The sequence below is a fragment of the Jaculus jaculus genome, chromosome 2 (assembly GCF_020740685.1).
Source record: "Jaculus jaculus isolate mJacJac1 chromosome 2, mJacJac1.mat.Y.cur, whole genome shotgun sequence".
In the NCBI taxonomy this organism is placed as follows: domain Eukaryota; kingdom Metazoa; phylum Chordata; class Mammalia; order Rodentia; family Dipodidae; genus Jaculus; species Jaculus jaculus.
The window spans coordinates 156710589-156733262 of record NC_059103.1 but is presented as its reverse complement, the minus strand read 5'-3'; the positions used below and the strand labels follow the sequence as shown (position 1 = coordinate 156733262).

General features: G+C 37.6%; 1 pseudogene; it reads right to left on the bottom strand.

Moving 5' to 3' along the window:
- The window catches only part of LOC123453240, a 33849-nt pseudogene that overhangs the window by 5799 nt on the left and 5376 nt on the right, over positions 1-22674 (bottom strand).

Genomic DNA, 22674 nt, shown 5'->3' with positions numbered 1-22674 from the left:
GGGACAAAATAAAATTCCTCTGTGCATACAAATCTTTTTATTATCTCCTTTCTTTCCTCTCTTCATGTCTCCCTGTCCCACCTGCTTTGCTTCCCTTCTTCCCTACCTTTCTTCCTCCCTGCCTACCTTCCTGCTCTTCCTTTCTTTCTTGGGTTTGCTTTTTTTTTGTTTTGTTACCAGGGATTGAACTCAGAGCCTCATGCACACTAGGCACTTAGGACATCACTGATCTACAAACCTAGCCCCTGCCCCTTCAAGAGTAAGGAAATGAATCATTTTAGTTAGCAAGAGTTAATGAGAAAACCTGGGAATATATTTACTAATTTTAATAATTTACATATTGAGGTCAAAGGTATAATTTTCCTAGCAATAATTTTAACATAGTATTCTCTTCAGTATTTTACCAGTGAACTTGTAAACTAGCTAAATAGCAGGTGTTTATATTTTTAGACCAAGTTTTTTCAAACTGTCTGAATTTAGAAGGAAGGCTCTGATATATTTTTCTCACATACACATTATCTAGATAATCATTCCTATGTAAGAATATACTATTTCCTTTGGCATATTTTACTCATCAGTGAGAACTTTTTTTTCCTGATCATTTAATTTTAAAGGTGCCTGGTTGGCATTATCACTTTGATATCACCCCCACCCCAAATGACATAAAATCTCCCAATATGCCCCATTTTTATGTTTTTTAAGATTTAAAAAATTAATTTTTAGGGGTCTGTGTACAGGAGGGCACAGCAAGGAGTGACTAGGCCAGTTCCCTGTTCCCTGGCTCTTCCTAGTCCCCTAGTGGTCCTGGTAGGTCCCATTGTGCCTTGCTTGGGGAAGACTGGTCCCTGTGTGAGCTGTGGAATCAGGCCTTTTGCTCTGGTATCTTGACTGGCCATTGGTTACCAACATCCCTTTTCACCTGAGTCAGAGGGTATACGGCCAAAGGACAAAAATTTGCTTCCTCCTCAATAAAATAGTCTTCATAAAACAATGAAAAAATGCCAATAAAAGTCAGAAAACTGAGAGATCTCCACCAGGAATGCCTAGTCCAACAATGGAAGCCACAAATTAAATGAAAGAAATTAACATAAATTCATTTCCAAAATGAAAATACAACAACAAATGAGACCCTGATAAAAAAAATTGCTGAACTTGAAGCAAACCATCAAAGACCCAACAATTATGGCAATGAAATTGAATAGAATCATCTTCTAGAGTGTTCAGCCTTTGACAGCAGGCTTAACTTGATTGAAGAAAATGTTAGAACCTTCTAAAGAGATATTAATAAATTGAAGGTGAGTCAAGAAATGGAAGATCTCAATAACCAGCTGATTAAGCTTAATGAATGCATGATCAAATGCAAGAATGAATTCCTGAAAGCATCAAGAAAATGAGAACTCAGGCAGGAGAGATGGCTTAGTGGTTAAGGCAAATTCTTGCAAAGCCTACAGACCCAGGTCCCATATAAGCCAGATGCACATGGTAGTACGTGTGTTTGGAGTTTGTTTCCAGTGGCCAGAGGACCTGGCATGCCCTTTCTCTCTCTCTTCCTCTCTCTCTCTTTCTCTCTCCCATAACTAAATGAATAAAAATAAAAATCTTTTAAAATGTTTAAAAAAAGAAAATCAGAACTGGAATTAAAAAAAAAATTCAAAAAAGAGATGGATACAATGCAAAATAATGTAACAGAAAGCAAAAATCAAATATAAAGCATAAAAACCTCTTTAGAACCCCTCATCAGCAGTTAATCATGTGGAAGAAAGAACCTCTGACCTGGAAGACAAGACAAAAGAAATTAATTGGGAGGCAAAAACTTTGCTAGGATTAAAAAATCAAGTGAATAGAATATGAGGGAACTATGAGATACTATAAAATGCCCAATCAGCCAGACCATGGGTATACCAGAAGGAGAGGAAATCCAAGCCAAAGGTATAGAAAACATACTCAACAAAATTATTGAAGAAAATTTTCTGAATCTCTCAAAAGAGAGACCCATCCAAATACAAGAGACCCACACAATATAAAACAGACAGGACCAAAGAAGAAACCCTCCAAGATACATCATAGCTAAAACTCTTAACAACAAAAATAAAGAGTGTTAAAATGCAAGGGAAACAAGTCACAACATACAAAGACAGTCCCATCAGAATTACAACATATTTCTCAATGGAAATTCTGAAATCCAGAAGGGACTGGAATGGAACACTTCAAACTCTAAAAATCTATGGCTTACAACACAAGCTATTCTGCCCATCTAAAGTATCCCTCATAATAGTTGGTAAAAGAAAAATTTTCCATGAAAAATGTTAACTCTATAATTAGATGGACACAAAGCAAACCTAAAGAGAATACATGAGGGAATACTCCACACAGAACAGTTAAACAATCAATGTTAGGAGTCAACAAGAAGAGGATCACAATAACCAAAATAGAAAATAATATGAAACACAGGAAAGCGCCAAAACCAATAAACACCTCATCATGGCAGGGATTAATTCAACCCTTACAGCAATAACCTTAAATATTAATAGTCTTAACTCACCCATCAAAAGACACAGGTTATCAAGGTGGATCAAAAAACTGGATCTGCTGTCTTCAAGTCACCCACTTCACCACTAAAGATAGACACCTGCTCAGGATGAAAGTTTGGAAAATGATAGTGCAAGCAAATGGAAATAAAAGACAAGCAGCTGTTGCTATATTAATATCTGGTAAAATAGACTTCAAACCAAAAGTAATCTAAAAGGACACAGGCCACTTCTTATTCATCAAGGGAATAATTCAACATAAGCATATCACAATCATAAATATATATGCACCAAACACAGGTGCACCATTGTTTATAAAAATAATAATCTACTGGACAATAAAACAGAACTAAACACCATAGTTTCAGGCTCCAATACTCCATTATCATCAATAGACAGATCATCCAAGCAGAAAATCAACAGAGAAATAATAAACCTCAACAACATCATAGATCAACTAGACCTAATGGATATCTACAGAACATTCCACCCCAACTCTACAGAATACACATTCTTCGCAGCAGCCCATGGAACCTTCTCCAAAATTGACTATACATTAGGCCATAAAGTGTGTCTTCATAAAGTCAGAAAAATTGAAGTAACTTCCTGCATCATGCCAGATCACAATGTTTTAAAGCTAGTAATTAAAAATGAGAGACACATCAAGAACTCTTCCAGCTCCTGAACACTAAACAACACACTTTAAAAAATTTGTTTTATTTTTATTTATTTATTTGAGAGTGACAGAGAGAGAGAAAGAGACACACAGAGAGAATGGGTGCACCGGGGCATCCAGCCACTGCAAATGAACTCCAAATGCATGAGCCACCTTATGTATCTGGCTGAAGTGAGTACTGGGGAATTGAGCCTTGAACTGGGGTTCTTAGACTTCACAGGCAAGCTCTTAACTGCTAAACCACCTCTGCATCCCCTAAACAACACACTTTTAAACAATGGATGGGTTGTGGAAGAAATAAAAAAAGAATTTGTAAAAATTCTAGAATTGAATGATAATGAAAACACAATCTAACAAAACTTATGGGACACACTGAAGGCTGTCCTAAAGGGATATTTCATACCCTGAAAGCCTTCATAACAAAGACAGAGATATCCCAAATTAATAACCTCCCTGTACACCCAAAGAACTCCAGACAGAAAGAAATAATCAAGATTAGAACATAAGTTAATGAATTGGAAACTAAGAAAACAATTTAAAATAATCAATGGAAAGAAGAGTTGGTTCTTTGAAAAACTATAGAAGATTAACAAATTGCTGGACAATTTCAGCAAGCAAAAAAAAAAAAAAAAGAAATCTCAAATAAAAAAATCAGAAATGAAAAAAGAAAGATCACAACAGACAAAAATAAAATAGGAAGACACATCAGGGCATACTTCCATAACATCTACTCCACAAAATTGAATAATCCAGAAGAAATGGATAAATTCCTAGACACATGCCACCTACCAAAACTAAACCCAGAGAAGATTAATCTCCTAAACAAAACTATCACATACATGGAGATTTAATAGGTAATCACAATCCTTCCCCAATAGAAAAGTTCACAACCGGATGGCTTCTCTGGGGAATTCTATCAAACCTTCATTGTAGAACTGAAACACATTTTTCTCAAACTATTTCACATAATCAGAGACCAGGGAATCCTCCCTGACTCCTTTTATAAAGCTAGCATTACTCTAATACCAAAACCAGACAGATGCAATAAGGAAAGAAAATTATAGGCCTATAGCCCCAATAAATTTAGATACAAAGATCCTGAACAACATCCTTGCAAACCAAATTCAACAATACATCAAAATCATTATTCACCTTGATCAAGTAGGCTTCATCCCAGGGATGCAGGGATGGTTTAACATATGGAAATCAGTCAAAGTAATACACCATGTAAATAAACTGAACTATAAGAGCACATGATCATCTCAATTGATGAATTGCAGAGAAGGCTTTTGACAAAATACAACATCACTTCATGATCAACATACTGGACAGAATAGGCATGAAGGGTTTATATCTCAACAAAATAAAAGCTATATATAAAGCTCCTAAAGCCCAAATAATTCTTAATGGGGTCAAACTAAGGAGTTCCCACTGAGATTGGGAAAAAGACAGGGGTGCCCACTCTCACCACTGCTCTTCAACATATTACTAGAAGTTCTAGCCCAAGCAATAAGACAGGAAAAAGAAATAAAAGGGATTCAAATTAGAAAGGAAGAAGTCAAGTTAGCCCTATTTCAGATGGCATGATCCTATATATAAGTGAACTGAGGATCTTCATCTCAAAACTTCTAAAGGTGATAAATTCCTTTAGCAAAATGGCAGGATAAAAAAAAAATCCATGCACAAAATTCAGTCACTTTTCTATATGCAAAGGAAAATATATAGAGAAAGAAATCAGTGAGGCTGTCCCATTTTCAATACAAGCCATTAAAAATACCTTACAATAACAATAACCAAGGATGTGAAAGACCTATATAATGAAAATATTAAAAAACTCAAGAAAGATATTGATGGGAACTTGAGAAGATAGAAAGACTCCTCATGTTCCTGGATAGGTAAAATTAATATTGTGAAAATGGCAATTCTCCCAAAAACAGTATATAAATTTAATGCAATACCAAAAAAAATACTAGCATCATTCTTCACCGAGATTGAAAAAATAACCTCAAATTTCATATAGAATAGCAGAAGGCCTTGGATATCCAAACATATCCTCAGCGACAACACAAAACAAACAAACAACAACAAAGAAAAAAACCCTTTGGGCTGGAGGGATGGCTTAGCGGTTAAGGTGTTTGCTTGCAAAGCTAAAGGACCTTGGTTTGATTCCCTAGGACCCACGTTAACCAGATGCACAAGGGGGCACACATGTTTGGAGTTCATTTGCAGTGGCTGGAGGCCCTTGTGTGCCCATTATCTCTCCCTCTCTCTGCTTCCTTCTCTCTCAAATAAAATAAAATAAAATGAAATAAAATAAAATAAAATAAACTCCTCTGGTGGTGTCACCATACCTAATCTAAAGCTATATTAAAAAGCCATCATGAAGTTGGATGTGGTGGCACGTGCCTTTAATTCCAGCACTTGGGAGGCAAAGGTAGGAGGACCACTGTGAGTTTGAGACCAGCCTGAGACTACATATTGAATTCCAGGTCAGCGTGAGCTAGAGTGAGACCCTACCTTGAAATACCAAAAACAAAACAAAACAAAACAAAAGGCATAGTGATAAAACAGAATGGTACTAGAATAAAAACAGAAACATAGACTAATGGAACAATGGAACATAACTGAAGACCCAGACCTTTGGTCAAGTGACTTCAGCAGCTTGATCTTTGACAAAGGTCCCATTATGTAGACTGGGAGAAAAGACTGCATCTTCAACATATGGTGTTGGACAAATTGAATGACCATATGTAGAAAAATGAAATTAGACCAACTCATTGTTCCATACACCAAAATCAAGTCCAGACTTCCAGGTAAGATGGCGGCATAGGAGCCATGCCAAACCAGTCTAGGGAAGAAAAGTCAAGAAATATGAAGAAAAGACAGCAGAAATCAACTAAGGAGCTACTGAAAGTAATACAGGCAAGACTGCATGAACAACTCCAGGCTTTCTGCCCTCTCCCATCCCTAAACCATCAGGATTGTGAACCTCCAGCATTCAGAACCCTGGTGGCAGAGCATCCAGCAAAACTAATCAGAACTCCAGCTCACAAAACAACATGGAGGCATCGAGGTAGGCACTACTTAGCATTGGTGAAATTGGAATGCACTCCAAAAGGTAATAAGCCCAACTGACAAAAAATAAAATAAAAATTAAAAAGGCACATAGGTCTGCATTAGAAGTGCTAATGTCTCTTTACATGTCAGGGCAGGGTTTGGGTTACATATTCTTGGTTGGCTTTATCATTTTCAAATAAGCTGTATTTGGGAGGTGAATAGTGTTGCCTTTGGTGCTTCCAAATTTATAAGGTCTTTGTCTTTTATTTCTGTAGTTATTGGGGGTAGGGTCTGATTCAGATCCAGGCTGACCTGGAACCCAATTCAGAACAGTATTCTCTACCTCCCAGCTGACAGGATTAATGGCATAGAGCAATACACACCCTTAGGGAATTTGGCTTTATAAGACTATCTGTTTGTTTTAATTCCCACAATTGCATACTCTGTGCTGATTTTTACTGAATGTGCATATTTCTCAGTTGAAGTTTAGAATTTGCCAGTAAATTGTTTTACCCAGTCCACTAGAATACTTGCTTATTAAGCAAACTCAACACGTACAAATACTTCTATGGGTGGATTGGAGTACAAGAGCTACACTTGGCACCTTAAACTCATATCCTGAAAGTATATACAGAGGATGGCCACGTCTAAGAGCACAGCAGATAAGTAGAAAACTTATCAAATCAATTCATGAAGCAAAAGTTACCACATTACAATACAAGAAACACAGAGAATCAAGACAATACAATCACACCAAAATTTATAAATCCAGCATAAATGATCACCAATGAGACTGTTTTAGATGAAATGCCTGACAAAGATTTCAAAAGATATGATTGCATCTATACTCAGAGAAATTAAAGAAAAAACAGAATTAAAGAAGAAAACAAAGCTCTAAAAGAGAACACAGGAAACCAGCTTAATGAAATAAGGAGGTCATTACAAGACATGAGTAAGGAAATAGAAATACTGAAGAAAATCCAGGCTGAAATTCTAGTTCTGAAGAACACAGTCAGTCAAATAAACAAAACAAACAAACAAACAAAAATAAATAAAACCAACTCTTTGGAATGTCTCACTAGTAGAATGGATGAAGAAGAGAACAGAATATTTAAACTAGAAGACCAGGTGGCAGATCTAATACAGTCCAACAAAGAGAAAGACAAGCTAATAGGAAGGTAGGAATGGGAATTTCAAGATATCCAGGACACCATGAAAAGATCAAACATAAGAATTGAGGGCATAGTAGAAGAAGAATTTCAATACAAAGGCTTAGTAGGTGTTTTCAACAAAATCATAAGAAAATGTTCCCCAACTTGGGAAAGAAATGCCAATGCAGATACAAGAAGCTTTTATAACATCAAATCTGGAAACAACCTCTCCTTGCCATGTTATAATTAAACTATTAAACACACAAACCAAAGAAAATATATGAAAAGCAGTTAGAGATAACTTTAAAACACTCAAGTGAGAAATTGCAGAAGACACAAGGAAATGGAAAGACATGCCATGTTCTTGGATAGGAATAATCAATATTTTGAAAATGTCAACCTCACCAAAAGCAATCTACACATTTAATGCAATCACCATTAAAATTCCAGTGGAGGGCTGGAGAGATGGCTTAGTGGCTAAGCGCTTGCCTGTGAAGCCTAAGGACCCCGGTTCGAGGCAAGGTTCCCCAGGTCCCACGTTAGCCAGATGCACAAGGGGGCGCACGTGTCTGGAGTTCGTTTGCAGAGGCTGGAAGCCCTGGCGCGCCCATTCTCTCTCTCTCCCTCTATCTGTCTTTCTCTCTGTGTCTGTCGCTCTCAAATAAATAAATAAATAAATAAATAAATAAATAAATAAATAAATAAATAAATTATTAAAAAAATTCCAGTGGAATTCTTTCACAGAAATAGAGAAAACAATCCTAAAATTCATTTGGAAGCACAAAAACCTCAAATAGCCAAAACAATTTTGAGTAACAAAAATAAGGCTGGTGGTATCTCCATACCCAATTTTAAGCTATATTACAAACCTATAGTAACAAAAACAGCATGGTATTGGCACAAAGACAGACATGTAGATCAATGGAACAGAATAGAGGACACAGATGTTAATCCAGGTGGGTATAGCCATCTGATTTTTGACACAAATTCACTGGAGGAAATGATAACCTTTTCAACAAGTGGAGCTGGAAAAACTGGATAAATATATGTAGAAGGATGAAATGAAATCCTTGTATTTCTACATGCACAAGAATCAAATCCAAGTAGGTCAGGAACCTTAATATCAGACCTGAAACTCTGAAACTGCTAGAGGAAAAGGTAGGGGAAACCTTTTAACATAGTGGCATAAGGAATTACTTTCTGAATATAACCTCAATTGTTCAGGAAATAAAACCACTAACCAACTACTAGAATCTCATGAAATTACAAAGCTTTTGTACAGCAAAGGGCACTGTGAATAGAGCAAAGAAACAACCTGCAAAATGGGAGAAAATCTTTGCCAGCTATACATCTGACAGAGGATTAATATCCATAATATGAACAGAATAAGAAATCAAACAATCCAATTAAAACAAGGGCTATGGAACTAGAGTGTTTTCATCAGAAAAAATACAGATGGCTTATAAACATCTAAAAAATATTATATATCCTCAGCCATCAGGGAAATGCAAATTAAAACTACTTTGAGATTCCATCTCTCTCCCATCAGAATGGCTATCATCAAGAAAACAAATGACAATAAATTTTGTTGAAGACACAGAAAAAGTGGAACCATTCTACACTGTTGGTAGAAATGAAATCTGGTTCAGCTATTGTGGAAATCAGTATGGAGGTTGTTGAGACAGCTAAAACTAGATTTACCATACGATCCAGCTATAGCACTCCTAGGCATATATCCTTATAACTCTTCTCACTACCTTAGAGATACTTGCACAACCATGTTTATTGCTGCTCTATTCACAATAGCTAGGAAATGGAACCATCCTAGATGTCCCTCCACAGATAAATGGATAATAAAAATGTGGTACATTTACACAATGGAGTTCTATTCAGCAGTAAAGAAAAATAAAATTATGACATTTGCAGGGAAATGGGTGGATTTGGAAAGGATTATACTGAGTGAAGTAACTCAGGCCCAGAAAGCCAAGCATCACATGTTCTCTCTCATATGTGGATATTAACTACAAATATATAGACTTGTGTGTGAGCTGGGACCAAAACTCAGTAGCAGAGGCCCATAAGCTAGAAAAAGGATATAACGGAGGGAGTACAGAGAAGGACTTAAGGGGTTGGTATTGTATATATGTAAGTAGAACAACAGATTACAGGTAGGTGAAAGGCCTAAGTGAGGCCATGTGAAGAGATTGTGTAAAAGAAGGATGTGGGGGAGGGTCAATCAAAATTCCAAATATTCTGAGTAAGACCTATGAAAACCTATGGTTTTGAATAATGGCATATGCAGATGCCATAGGTTGTTACTAGAAAATTTTCAGTGCCCAGGATGGGATACCTGCCAGTGAGTTGTTGGCCAGGGAGGTCCTGGTTACCTCCAAAACATTACAGGATATTTCCAAGGCTCTTGGTTTCTCTTGAGAAACAGATGGTATGACCTTATTGCTGAAGACTTCACATGCCTGAGTGGCAAAGTCACAGAGAAATCAAGCTGGAGCTGAGCAGAAAACCTTGTCCCTGTAGACCAGCCAAGTGAAAGCTGGAAAAAGCGGCACTGCCTGTAGCCCTATGGAAGACAAGTCATCAGTGGTGAAAGCTTGGAGACTGGGAACCTCAAGTTTGGCCAGACAGGCCAAATGACCAAATGAGTGCAATAGTGGCATGTCTGCTCTGTTGGAAACCAACTGCTTTCCAACTGGACTTAAGGCCTACTCTATGGGAGGAAATACATGCCAGGTACTGTAAACCTAATCAAAAGCCTATGGCAGGGGAGGTCCTGAGCCTTAGGGGTATAAAACCTACTCTTGTCTTGATAAATGTATATATTATTCTCACCAAACTGTCCTGAAAGCACTTCATTTAATGTTCATAGTCATATCTTAATGCGACTCTCACTTCTGGTTAGAGAAACTTCTCTTTTCAGATGGTGGTGATCACTGGGATGACCCAAAAGGCAATACTGTGCTGATAAGAAGGGACAGAGGAGTGCCCATCACTTCTGAAAGAGGTGGCAGAAAGAATGTAATAGCCAAAGAAAGGGTACACTCCTTACAATGCAACTGTCCAGACAGAAATTGGCCTCAATATCCATGACCTCGTATTGCCTAGCAATACCTACACAAGATCCTCATAATAGGAGAAAAAGATGATGACATCAAATTAATAGAGAGACTAATGATGAATGTAGGGGATAATGGAGAACAGAGCTGTGAAGAGGAAAGTGGGGAAAGGGAGGTAAATAATCATGGTTTGTTGTATGTAAGTATAGAAGTTGTTAATAAAAAATAAAAATTAAAAACCAAGTCCAAATGGATTAAAGACCTCAATATAAGTCCTGAAATTCTTCAACTACTGAAAGAAAAAATAGGAGGCACACTCCATGATATATGTCTGGGAAAAGACTTCCTGAATAAAACTCTAGTAGTCCAGGAAGTGAAACAAACACTCAACCAATGGGATCTCATAAAGCTAACAACTTTTGCACAGACAAACATACCATTAGCAGAGCCAATAGATTCCCCACTGAATGGGAGAAAAAAAATCTTTGCTAGTGATACCCCTGACAGAAGTGTAATATCTAGTATCTACAAAGAACTCAAAAATTAAACAATAAAAAATTAATCAGCTCACCCAAAAGTGGGGCAGAGAAGTAAGAAGAATTACAAATAGCTAACACACACTTACAAAAATGTTCAATATTCCTAACCATTCAGGAAATGCAAATTAAAACAACTATGTGATTTGACCTTATTCCAGTAAGGATAGCAAACATTAAAAAATTCAAATGAGTGCTGGAGAGATGGCTTAGCAGTTAAGCGCTTGCTTGTGAAGCCTAAGGACCCCAGTTCAAGGCTCGATTCCCCAGGACCCATGTTTGCCAGATGCAGAAGGGGGCACATGCATCTGGAGTTCGTTTGCAGTGGCTGGAGGCCCTGGCATGCCCATTCTCTCTCTCTCTCTCTCTAACTGCCTTTCTCACTCTGTCTGTCACTCTCAAATAAATAAATAATGAACAAAAAAAATTTTAAAAATTAAAATGAGAAGAAATGCTTTCAAGGGTGTGAAGAAATTGGAATTCTCATTCACTGTTGGTGGGAATGTAAGCTGGTACAACCACTATGGAAATCAATATGGAGTCTCTTGAAAAGGATGAATACAGGGTTACCAACAGACCCTGTTATTCCCTTACTGAGCATTTACCCTAAAAGCGCCACATCTCAGTTCAGAGATATTTGTTCAACCTTGTTTATAGTTGCTCAATTCATAACAGTTAAGCACTGGAATCAACCTAGTTTCCCATCATTGGATGAATGGCTAAGCAAGATGTGATATATCTACATGATGGAATTCTACTCAGAATTAAGAAAAAAATGACACAATAAACTTTGTAGAAAAAAGTGGTAGGACTTGGGACAGATCTATTAGTATAAATACAAATGATTAGAAGGAAATTTAAAAGGCATATCACATCCATTAAACCGAACAAAAATTGGTCTCCACATTGGGTACAATGACCTCCTGTACCATTGGTTATTGGTGTGGCTTGTAATAACAGGTAAAAGTTCATTCCTGTGGAATGTGCCTTAAATCCAAGATGGAAGCAGTCAACTTCACCCCCAAAATTCATGCCATTATTGTATCAGCAATCACATCATTCCAGTATGTTGGTAATATTAACAGTGACACAAAATTTTCTATATTTGCTTTGCAATGACTCAGATAGACATTTATTTTTGTTTGCTTTGCCCATCTTTAAGCTTTTTTTTTTTGATTGATTTGTCTTTTATGAACCCAAGTTACATGCTTATCTGAATCATGTAGCCCTCAATTGCCTCTTCAACCTCCTAATGGTCATACCCCACTGATCAAAGCCACTAAGCTCTTATACCTTATTCAAGGTTTCTGCTGAGTCACACTCTTTATTAATTCACCTGTGAACATCGTTTTTTCTGGGTCTGTGAACTAGGCTTCAAACACTACCTCTCACATATCCAGCCCCCTCAGTAATGCCTGCCTTTCTCCTGTTGTCTTCCAGTCTCTGCTGGTCATAGGAACTGAATGGTGATAACAATGTGTCCCTAATGGCTGGTATGATTTAGTCCATTAGAGACTGATTTGTCTCAGGTTATACAATCGTTTTCTTTAAAGGAGCTTGAATGGTTATATCATTCAGTTCTTCACTCAGATTAATTCAGTATATCTCTATGCCCCACAGCCTTATGAGGCAGGATGATGTGGTGGTGAAAAATTCTTGTATTTCTTGTTTTAAAGTTCCCAATGTATGTAATTCAAATGCAAAGTCCTCAATGAATATCATAGTTCCCTGCACTGGCCTGCATGTTGAATCATGGATTTTCTCTTACTGAGTATTGAGTCCAATCTAAAGAGAATCTTCTGTCTTTTCTTCTTCAGTGTCTCAGTTGCCTGTCTAATTCTCCTCTTGGATTACAAGTCTTGGAGTCCCAGGAAGGGCTCTTTAACACTTTTCATTTTCACTCTTTTTCCCTTACATCAGGCCAGCTGTAGGAAATGGCAAGCTAATGTATACTTCTATTATTCTCTATATCTTACTTTTCATGCCAAATCAGAGTAAAATGTGGAGGATAAGTGAAACATTTACAATCAAGCCACCATATTACATCCCTGGCCCTCATAGACTCATGATCATCACACAATTTTAAATGCATTCAGTCTAACTTCAAAATTCCCCACAGTCTTTATAAATTTTAGCATTGTTAAAAAGTCCAAAATCTCATCTGAGACTAGAGTGTCTCTTATGAGCTTTGTAACATTAAAAATCAACTTTACATACTTCCAACACATAATGGCAGAAAGCAAACATTTCCTTTACAAAAAGAAGGCATATGAATGAGAGACAAGATGAATGTACAATCAATAACCAGGAGGCAAATACCTAACATCTGCAGTTTCAAGTCTGACATCTGTAACCAGTGATGAAGTCTTTAAGTTTCCAATAATGCCCTCCATCTGAGCAGCTCAATGCTATGGAAAACTAAAACTGGAGCCAGCAGTTCTCCTTGGCAGATGTCTCTCAATCTTGGTACCCAAACTCTAGGATCTCCATTGCAACCCATGGTTCTTCTTCATACAATGGTCTTACAGGGTCTCCAAACAGGAATTTCAACTCTGTTTCACATTTCCACATTTCAATGGCTCTAGGAACTGTGTGTACTTTGTGATCCTCTTTCCTGTATTCTCATGCTTTCAAAACCAGTACCAGGTAGAGGGCAGAGGCAAATTTGTAAGTCCAGGGGAGAATAAAGTTTGACCTTGAAGAGCAGGATACTACTACTTTACTAGTCTTTCTTCAAGCCTCACCTTTCAAAATAATTTACATCCCTAATAGTTCAACCCTCCATGGTTGGTTTTCACCCTCAGAGCATACTAATTTTTGTTCCAATGCTTAACAGTTGGCCCACCTTCAGTGGTGATGATCTCATTAACAATTATAGCTTAAGTCTAAAACCAGTATCTGTGCCTCTAATTTCAAACTTGCTCGAAAATTTCCTGTGATAAGCCCTATACTTTCATACATTTCTCTTTTATGCCTTCTTCCAAGCATACCATTCCATTACTCTAATCACAACTTTGCTTAACTTCTCAGGATATGGGCAGAATGCAGCCAACTTTTCCACCAGTAAACAAATTCCAACAAAAATTCTCTCCTTTCCCTTTGAAATGTGATCAGCCAAGCCTTCACAGTCCACATTCTTCTTTGCATTTAGCATTTTCAAACTCTCTTCAGAACAACCCATCAAGCTCTGCACATAATGCCACAAAACTCCTCCAGTCCCAAGCACCAAATCCTTTCATATGCATTCCGAAAGACCAAACCTCACATGGTCACATTCTTCACAGTATCAATCATGGTATCAATCATGGTATCAATATTTTTGTTTCAGTTACCTGCTAATTGCTGGGACAAACACCTTACTAGAAGTAGTTTGTGGGAGGAAAGGGCTTATTTCAAGCTTGCAGAGTCCAGGAGAAGCTTTATCATCCCGGAGGAAGCTGGCTTACTGCATCATACATCCATAGCAGAGAGACAAAGTCAGCACTAGCGAGCACGAGCTGATTCTTAACACTCATCTTAGGGCTGGGACTCAAGATCTGCTCCCAGAAACCCACCTCTTCCACCAGGGCTCAGCCTGCTGTAGACTTAAGTAGGAGGCATAATCTTTTTTTTTAAATTAATTAATTTATTTATTTGAGAGCGACAGACACAGAGACAAAGACAGATAGAGGGAGAGAGAGAGAGAGAATGGGCACGCCAGGGCTTCCAGCCTCTGCAAACGAACTCCAGACGCATGTGCCCCCTTGTGCATCTGGCTAACGTGGGACCTGGGGAACCGAGCCTCGAACCGGGGTCCTTAGGCTTCACAGGCAAGCGCTTAACCACCAAGCCATCTCTCCAGCCCAGAAGCATAATCTTAATTAGAAGTACCTGAGGCTGTTGTCAATTTAAAATTAAACTGCTTCATTGCCTTTAAAACTTGAGGGAGAGGTCTTGTGAGTCTTGTAATTTCTTGGCTTTCAGAGCCAGTAGGTATTGTTAGTTTTCTGATTCTTCTGAGCCTGTATCCCTCCTAAAAGAGGAATTGTTTTATTTCAGAAAAAAAAAAATGGTTACACAATAGTAGCCAAATCAGAAAAAAAAATGTGGATAAGTTGGGAAGATTTTAAAGAATTTCTGCATTATACAAAAGTTACAAAAACAACCAGCTTAGCCGGGTGTGGTGGTGCATGACTTTAATCCCAGCACTCGGGAGGCAGAGGTAGGAGGATTGCCATGAGTTCAAGGCCACCCTGAAATGACAGAGTTAATTCCAGGTCAGCCTGGACCAGAGTGAGACCCTACCTTGAAAAAACAAAACAAAACAAAACAAAAAAAAAAAAAACAAAAAAAAAACCAACCAGCTGGAGTCATGAAGATCACAAGTTTATGGCCATCCCATCCTGAGCTACATAGCTAGTTTTAGACCAGCCTGAGCTACATAGGGCCTGAGCTACTTAGGAAGACTATACCAAGGATGTAAAGAAAGAAGGAAATATTAACATGCTTCTGAGGCAGGATAAAAAGAACAAGAACATAATGAGTATACAAGGAGGGAAGGAGCCTCTTACTATAGTCTGGTTGAAGATTCTTGCCAGCTCAGAATGAAGAACTGCAGCACAATTAATCACATTACTGTGAAGGTTACCAAATATACAATATTTCTTTTGTGTACAAACATCTTCAATAATAAGGATTAATATAGGAATACTTGAGGTTTAAGTCTCAAGGGTATATGAACTTCAGTGTGGTCTTACTCCTGTCCTATATATTTTCTGAGAATCTCACAAAAGACTATGAACTTTGGTATACAGTAAAGATAAGCTAGCCTCTCTCATGATTTAGAATTTTATCTAATCCATGCTACTCATGTCTGACATAACTCAAGTACCATCTTGTGACATTACTTAAATTTCTCTGTAACACTTTGAAGATAATTTCAAAATTCACCAAAATCTTTAATGTAGCTATGGCAAAGACAATGAAGGGTGACTCTCATTGGAGAAGCCCACACCTACACTTTCTATTACCTCCTCACCTGTATACCTTAAATCTTTGCTAAAAATTCAGTTTAATAAACTCTAATTCTGCATTACCTTTGCTCATTCTGAAATATCTCTCTGTGGATAAGTCAAGGATCTCAGTGCTGTCTAAGTAGATCTTTGAAAAAAAAAACTCAGGCTAATGTCACTGCCACATTTGCTTCACATTCTGATTTTCTCTCTTTGTCTTAAGCTTTGTTTGTGAAAAATGTTAAAAGTGTATTTTGTATATGTTGTATAAAATGCTTCCCAACCTCTTGAGGGCAAGATACAGATAAAAAATGTGTTTTTTATTGTCCAAAAATATTTCAGGGTATGTTTCCTAAAACAAAGATATTCACTTGTATAACTTCAGTCAAATTATTAAAATTTGGAAATTAACATTGATAAAATACCAATGGTAGCATACTGGTGAAAGTGTTACCCTTAGCTTTCAGGCTAATAAGGTACCCCATTTTGTTGCTCTTGGTATTGAAATGAATTAATACCCTGACATAAAACCTTATATAAATTATAAAATACTGAATTTTTTAAGTTGTTATTGCAGATATCTCTCACTGCTGGGACAAAACACCAGCCAAAAGCAGCATATGGACCAAAGGGTTCATTTTCCTTTGCATTCTCTGGGGGAGAGTTGTCATGGTAGGAGACATTGCAGCCAGCAGGACCCTGTACCATCACATTTTACCACAGCAGCTGGTGGGAGGCATCAAGAAGGGTAGCCAACAAGCAGTGTCAAGCTGGCCTAATAAACTTGATGATCCACCCTTCAGCAAGTCTCCACCTCCCAAATTGCCACCAATCAGGGACTGAATTGTGCATGAGGCTTAATCACAAAGACACGAGGTATATTTCACACTCACTTGCACTCCCACACTTGTTTTTCACATCAACTTTCAGGATCCACTGCAGGACTGTTTGTAGCTGGCTTCTTAAGCATGTACAGGAGGTGCCAAATCAATCAGTCAATGGCCAAACTCCAAATCCCACTCAGCATATGGCTGCTTCCTCCTTGAAGGAAGCACATGGCCAGTGAGGAGTCATGATGGCCACCCGAAGCTGTGCAAAAGAAAAGTAAATATACATCTGGCCATTGAATTAGCATTTAATGAATCTTCCCTCTCCTTTGCTCTGAATTCTTACTATCAATCAAGGAAGTAAATCTGAGCTTAACCTTCTTATGACCTCCTCACTCAATGACTGTGTATTAAAGCCCTCTTTTGGAAAAATTGGATTATATGCATGTTGAACAGCAAGATACTGCTTGACAACACTATTTCCCATGACATTAATACTCCTGTGCTGGGAAATTTCAAGCCATGAACTCATGTCCCTATGCTTGGGGTAGGACCAATGTATATAGGCATCTGCTCCTGTGAAGTATTGCAAACAGAATCAGCAACACACACACACAAAACTATACTTTCATTGGTACAAGGTCTTAAAATTGTGTAGCAGTAAAGAAAAAAAAATGTTTCTTTTCAATCAAATATTTTCCTACTATTTTCCTGTATTCAGTTAATACTGCCTCAGTTTCATTTATGTACTATTTTCACTGAGTATAGGCAGATACCTGTGGCTCAACTAGTCCATTTTTATTTAAAAGACTGATAGATTTTAGTTATAAAACAATGTTATAGGTAACTTACTTAAATGAGGTGGCTACCAAGGAAGCTAGAAAAAAGTTGATACCTGGAATTAAGAAGATGGCAATTTTATATCTGTCAGATATTGTGTATTTTAAAATATGAACCCAAGTATATAAAAATCAGGATACAAAAGCTTAAATAGTATGAAACCAATATTGTCACATACTTACAGTATTTTAATGGAAGTTGATATGCCTTTGGGGTAGTTTGAATGTATGGCTCCATAGACTCATTTTTTTTTTTTTAATTAAAATTGAGTTTGCAGCCTCAGCCCTTAGTAAGCTGACTCCTGCTATAGGAAGTGTGTCACTGGGAGTGGATCTGAATTCCAACCCAAAAGTATGCAGAAAAGTTTGATCTCTGGGGACCCTGCTTGCTGCTGGTTTGTGTTTGCTGCTTTTTGGTGTTTGCTGGCTAGTGGTGGTTTCTCTTACCACTTGAATGTATGCATAAAGGTCAGCTTCTTCTACCATTGACTTCTCCTGGGTCCATAAGCTCAGAATAAATCCCTTCCTCCCATAAAACTGTTTGTTTGGATTTCATTCCAGCATTGTGGAACTGACTACCACAGCCTTATTGTAAATAAATGAATATAATATAATATATACAATATTCTGTAAGAAACTTGATAAGTTTTTAAATGCTTATACATACGAAAGTAGAGATGAAATATTTTAATATATCAGTTTCTACTTAAGTATAAAATACTAGGGGAAAAGACTTAATTAGAAAATGATGTTATCCTTATTTTTCTTTTATTTATTTATTTATTTATTTATTTATTTTCAAGGAGATACAGTGAAAAAATGGGTGCACCAAGGCCTCTAGCCACTACAAACTCCAGATGCATGCACCACTTTGTGTATCTGCCTTACATGGGTACTGGGGAAACTAAACCAGATCATTAGGCATTGCAGGTAAGTGCCCTAACTGCTGAGACATCTCTTTGGTCTGTAATCCTCATTTGAAAATTCATATCAGTAGTGATTTCCATAAAAATGGAATAGAATGTTTTCAGTGTGACTATTCTTTTTTTAATTGAGCATAACTTAAATAAATTCAATAAAGTAAAGCAAGAAAGATTTTGATATTTATACAAGCAATTGTGACTTCTAAGGAAATTAAGAGAAAGTTGATGTCTGGAGTTCAGAAGATGGTAATACTGATGTATGACTAAATTCACTTGAAATTTATATGCCTGTCATATATTGTGTATTTTCAGATATGAACCTGACTATGCAATGAAACAGCATTCAGATCAATTTGGAAAAAAATGTTGTTTAAAACAGGATAATCTAATAATATAGTACATGTGAATTTAGACATACTCATATTATATTATATTATATTATATTATATTATATTATATTATATTATATTATATTATATATTATTATATATAATAAATAAGATATTAAGGTATATTACCCTATTGATCTATAACAAATTTTACTTTTGTTTGGAATGTGCACTTTGCTTTACATTGATGCTGCTACATTCTGCTCAGATATAGTGCAGAGTGAACTCTTGATAGTTATTATAAATCAGTAACTTTCAACAACAAAAGGAAATTGTGTGCATGTGCGCATGTGTGTGGGGCTGTGTCCGCACACGTGCACATGCATGCACATGCATATGTGCTGGTGCAGCATCCTGTGGGCTTGCCTGCAGGGCCCCATGGGCTCATTTGCAGCAGCTGGATGTGTTCCCTCCATCACTTATTTGCTTGTTTTCCTTTCTTCAGAGTTCCTAAGTAATTCCAGAAGTCCAGTGGTTCTCTCATCTTTGCTCCCCATAAGACTGGGATTACACATGTGCTTGACCAGGCCCTGCTGTTTACATGGGTCCTGGAGACTGAAATTTCTTGGTCTCAGATTTTTTAAGATTACACAGGAAGTACACTTAACCACTGAATCATCTCACCAGTTCTAATTCTTTTTTAAAATAATATTTTATTTTGGTTTATTTATTTATTTGACAGAGAGAGAGAGAGAGAGAGAGAGAGAGAGAGAGAGAGAGAGAGGAAGAAAATGGACATGCCAGAGCTTCTGGCCACTGTAAATGAACTCCAGATGCATGCCCTACCTTGTGTATCGGGCTAACGTGGGTCCCGGGGAATCATAGCTGGGTCCTTTGTCTTTACAGGCAAATGCCTTAACTGCTAAGCCATCTATCCAGCCCTCTAGTTCTAATTTTAAACAATATATTACTATAGTAAAAATATAGGGTCCTACTGGGCCTGGTGGTGCATGCCCTTAATCCCAGCACTCGGGAGGCAGAGGTAGGAGGATCACCATGAGTTCAAATCCCCCCTCCTCCCCGCCGAGACTACATAGTTAATTCCAGGTCAGCCTGGGCCAGAGTGAGACCCTATCTCAAAAACATAAAACAAAAACAAAACCAAACAACAACAAAAAAAAAACAGGGTCCTGTGGAGAAAATAGTAGCTAGGCAAAAAGGAGACATGGTTAGTGGGTGTGTTACCATGGATTTTCATACATAATGAAGCCTTATGAAATACTTCTTACTATTTCCCTAGTGATGGCTCAACTGATAAAGTGCTTGGTATACAAGCATAGATCCTCAGCACCACGTAAATGCTGGTCCTAGAAGCATATGCCTGTCACCTTGGCGACAAACTTTTGGTTTCCAAAGAAATCCAGAATCCTCCCTGATGTAAAGACATGACAAAAATAAAAAAAGAAAGTTATAGACCAATATCCCTTATGAACATAGATGTAAAAATTATCAAAAATACTTACAAACAGAATTCAAGGCTGGAGAGATTGCTTAGTAGATAAGGTGCTTGCCTGTGAAGGCTAGGAATCCAGGTTTGATTCCCCAGTACTCATGTAAACAAGTTGTACCCAGTGGCACATACATCTGGAGTTAGTTTGAGCCAGCTGGAGGCCCTGGTGTGCTCATTTTCTCTCTCTCTATATATGCCCCCCCTCTCAAATACATAGGTAAAATATAGTTTTTTTAAAAACAATATCCAAGAACCCATCAGAAATCATTCACTATGATAAAGTTGACCTCATTCCTTGCAGAGATACAAAATGACACAATATACATAAATTAATAATACACTCTTATCAATGAGCTAGAGGACAGAAATCACATGATCATCATCATAAATCTATAAAAGGCATTTTAAAATATCTGACATCCTTTTATAATAAAATCCCTGAGGACACTGGAAATAGATGGAATGTATCCCCATCCTGTAGAGGAGCACAGAGCAGAGAATCACTGGAGCTCACAGAGAAATAACCACCCAGAATCAATAGGAGACTCCAGCTCAAGCAAGAACAGACAGAAGAAAGATAGAACAGGGCACACTAAGTTCTCCTCTGGCAAGCAAAGGCGAATGTAACACCCTGCAGGTGAGTCTATGAAGTGTCACAAGAGCACATGCACATGCAAGGACCACATATAGCACATTACACACACACAACTGAGAGAGAAAGATTCTTACACAGTGATATTACTGTCTTCGGCTATATCATCCACTCTTATATTTCCATGAGATTCCTGGACTTCTTGCTCTTCTAGATCCGTAGTTGTGTCTGGTTGAGAGAAGGAAGGAAAATAGATCAGTATGGCTGAAGGCCCATGTTGGCTGTGAAGTCCATTGATCCATCTAGTGGTTACTCATGGCTAGGCCAAGCTTTTTTTTGTTGTTCCTGGGGATCAAAGCCTACTGGTCTCTCAGCCTCTTCAGATTTTCATGCCGGCACAGTAAGTTCTCTTGGTCAGTAAGTCATCTTTCTAGCAGTATTTTTTTTTTCTTTTTTACTATATTTCACTGTGCAACCTAGACTGACCTCAATACCTTGACCCTCCTGCTCCATCCTCTTGAGTACTGGAAGAAATCTTTAATTCTTTATTATTTGTTTTTATTCACAGGACAGCTAAGTGTGGGAGGCGAGATTCATGATTTTCTTGAAACAGGATTTCAATATGTATCCCAGGCTGGACTTGAACTCACCAGTCTCCTGAGAGCTGAAATTACATGCATGTACCACTAGACCCAACTACCACTACCACATTGATATTTTCTTCCTTTTTACCTTCCTCCCATCTTCCCTTCCTCCCTCCTTTCCTTCCTTCCTTCCTTCCTTCCTTCCTTCCTTCCTTCCTTCCTTCCTTCCTTCCTTCCTTCCTTCCTTCCTCCCTTGTGACCCAGGCTAGCATTCCATTTATAATGTAGGTGAAGATCACCCTGAACTTTTCATCTTTAGTGCCCCACGTTATATGACTGCAGGCATATACCACCAGGCCAGGCTCACTTGTTAGTTTTCCTATGATATTAGGGCTAATTAATCGGTGAGTTACTTGACCAGTGGAAAAAAATTGTGTATATTTATATAGTACTACTGAACAAATATTTGTTGAATAAATTCATCAATGAGAGCAATAAATGAATGAATTATTCTCCTGAGTTATTGTCTTAAAAATTTAACTGGAGACCAAGAAGTAACTGGAGTAAAACCTCCTCTTCTCTTCCTTCTAGAGAACCTGAAGTCATGCCAGAGCACTCAGCAGGACTGTTGTGAAGAGTTTTTCCCCTTAAAAGCAATACTTGGAAATAAGGGAAGAAAGGAAAGTACTAGTTTTTGGCTTATCTTACAGATATGTTATAATATTCCTATATTTATCACAGAGCTAGAATTTGCTATTTCTCAAAATTTATATATAGCATAAGGAGGTGGACATGTGCATGTTTGCAAGCATATATGTGCAGTTTGCATGCATCTAGGAGTGTTAAATATTCTTTAGTGAATGACTGGATGAAGAAACTGGCGTTACTTCAACTCCTAATGCTCTCATAGGATGACTCTTCCAGGAAAGGCCACGCTCAAGCTCAGTGTTTCTAAGCTACTTAAGGAGTGTCAAATCAGATCATTGAGTGTCTGGTTGGTTCTTCCCCACCCTACTCAAGAATGTGCCTTCAAAGGAAATTGAACAATTATGAAAAGGGC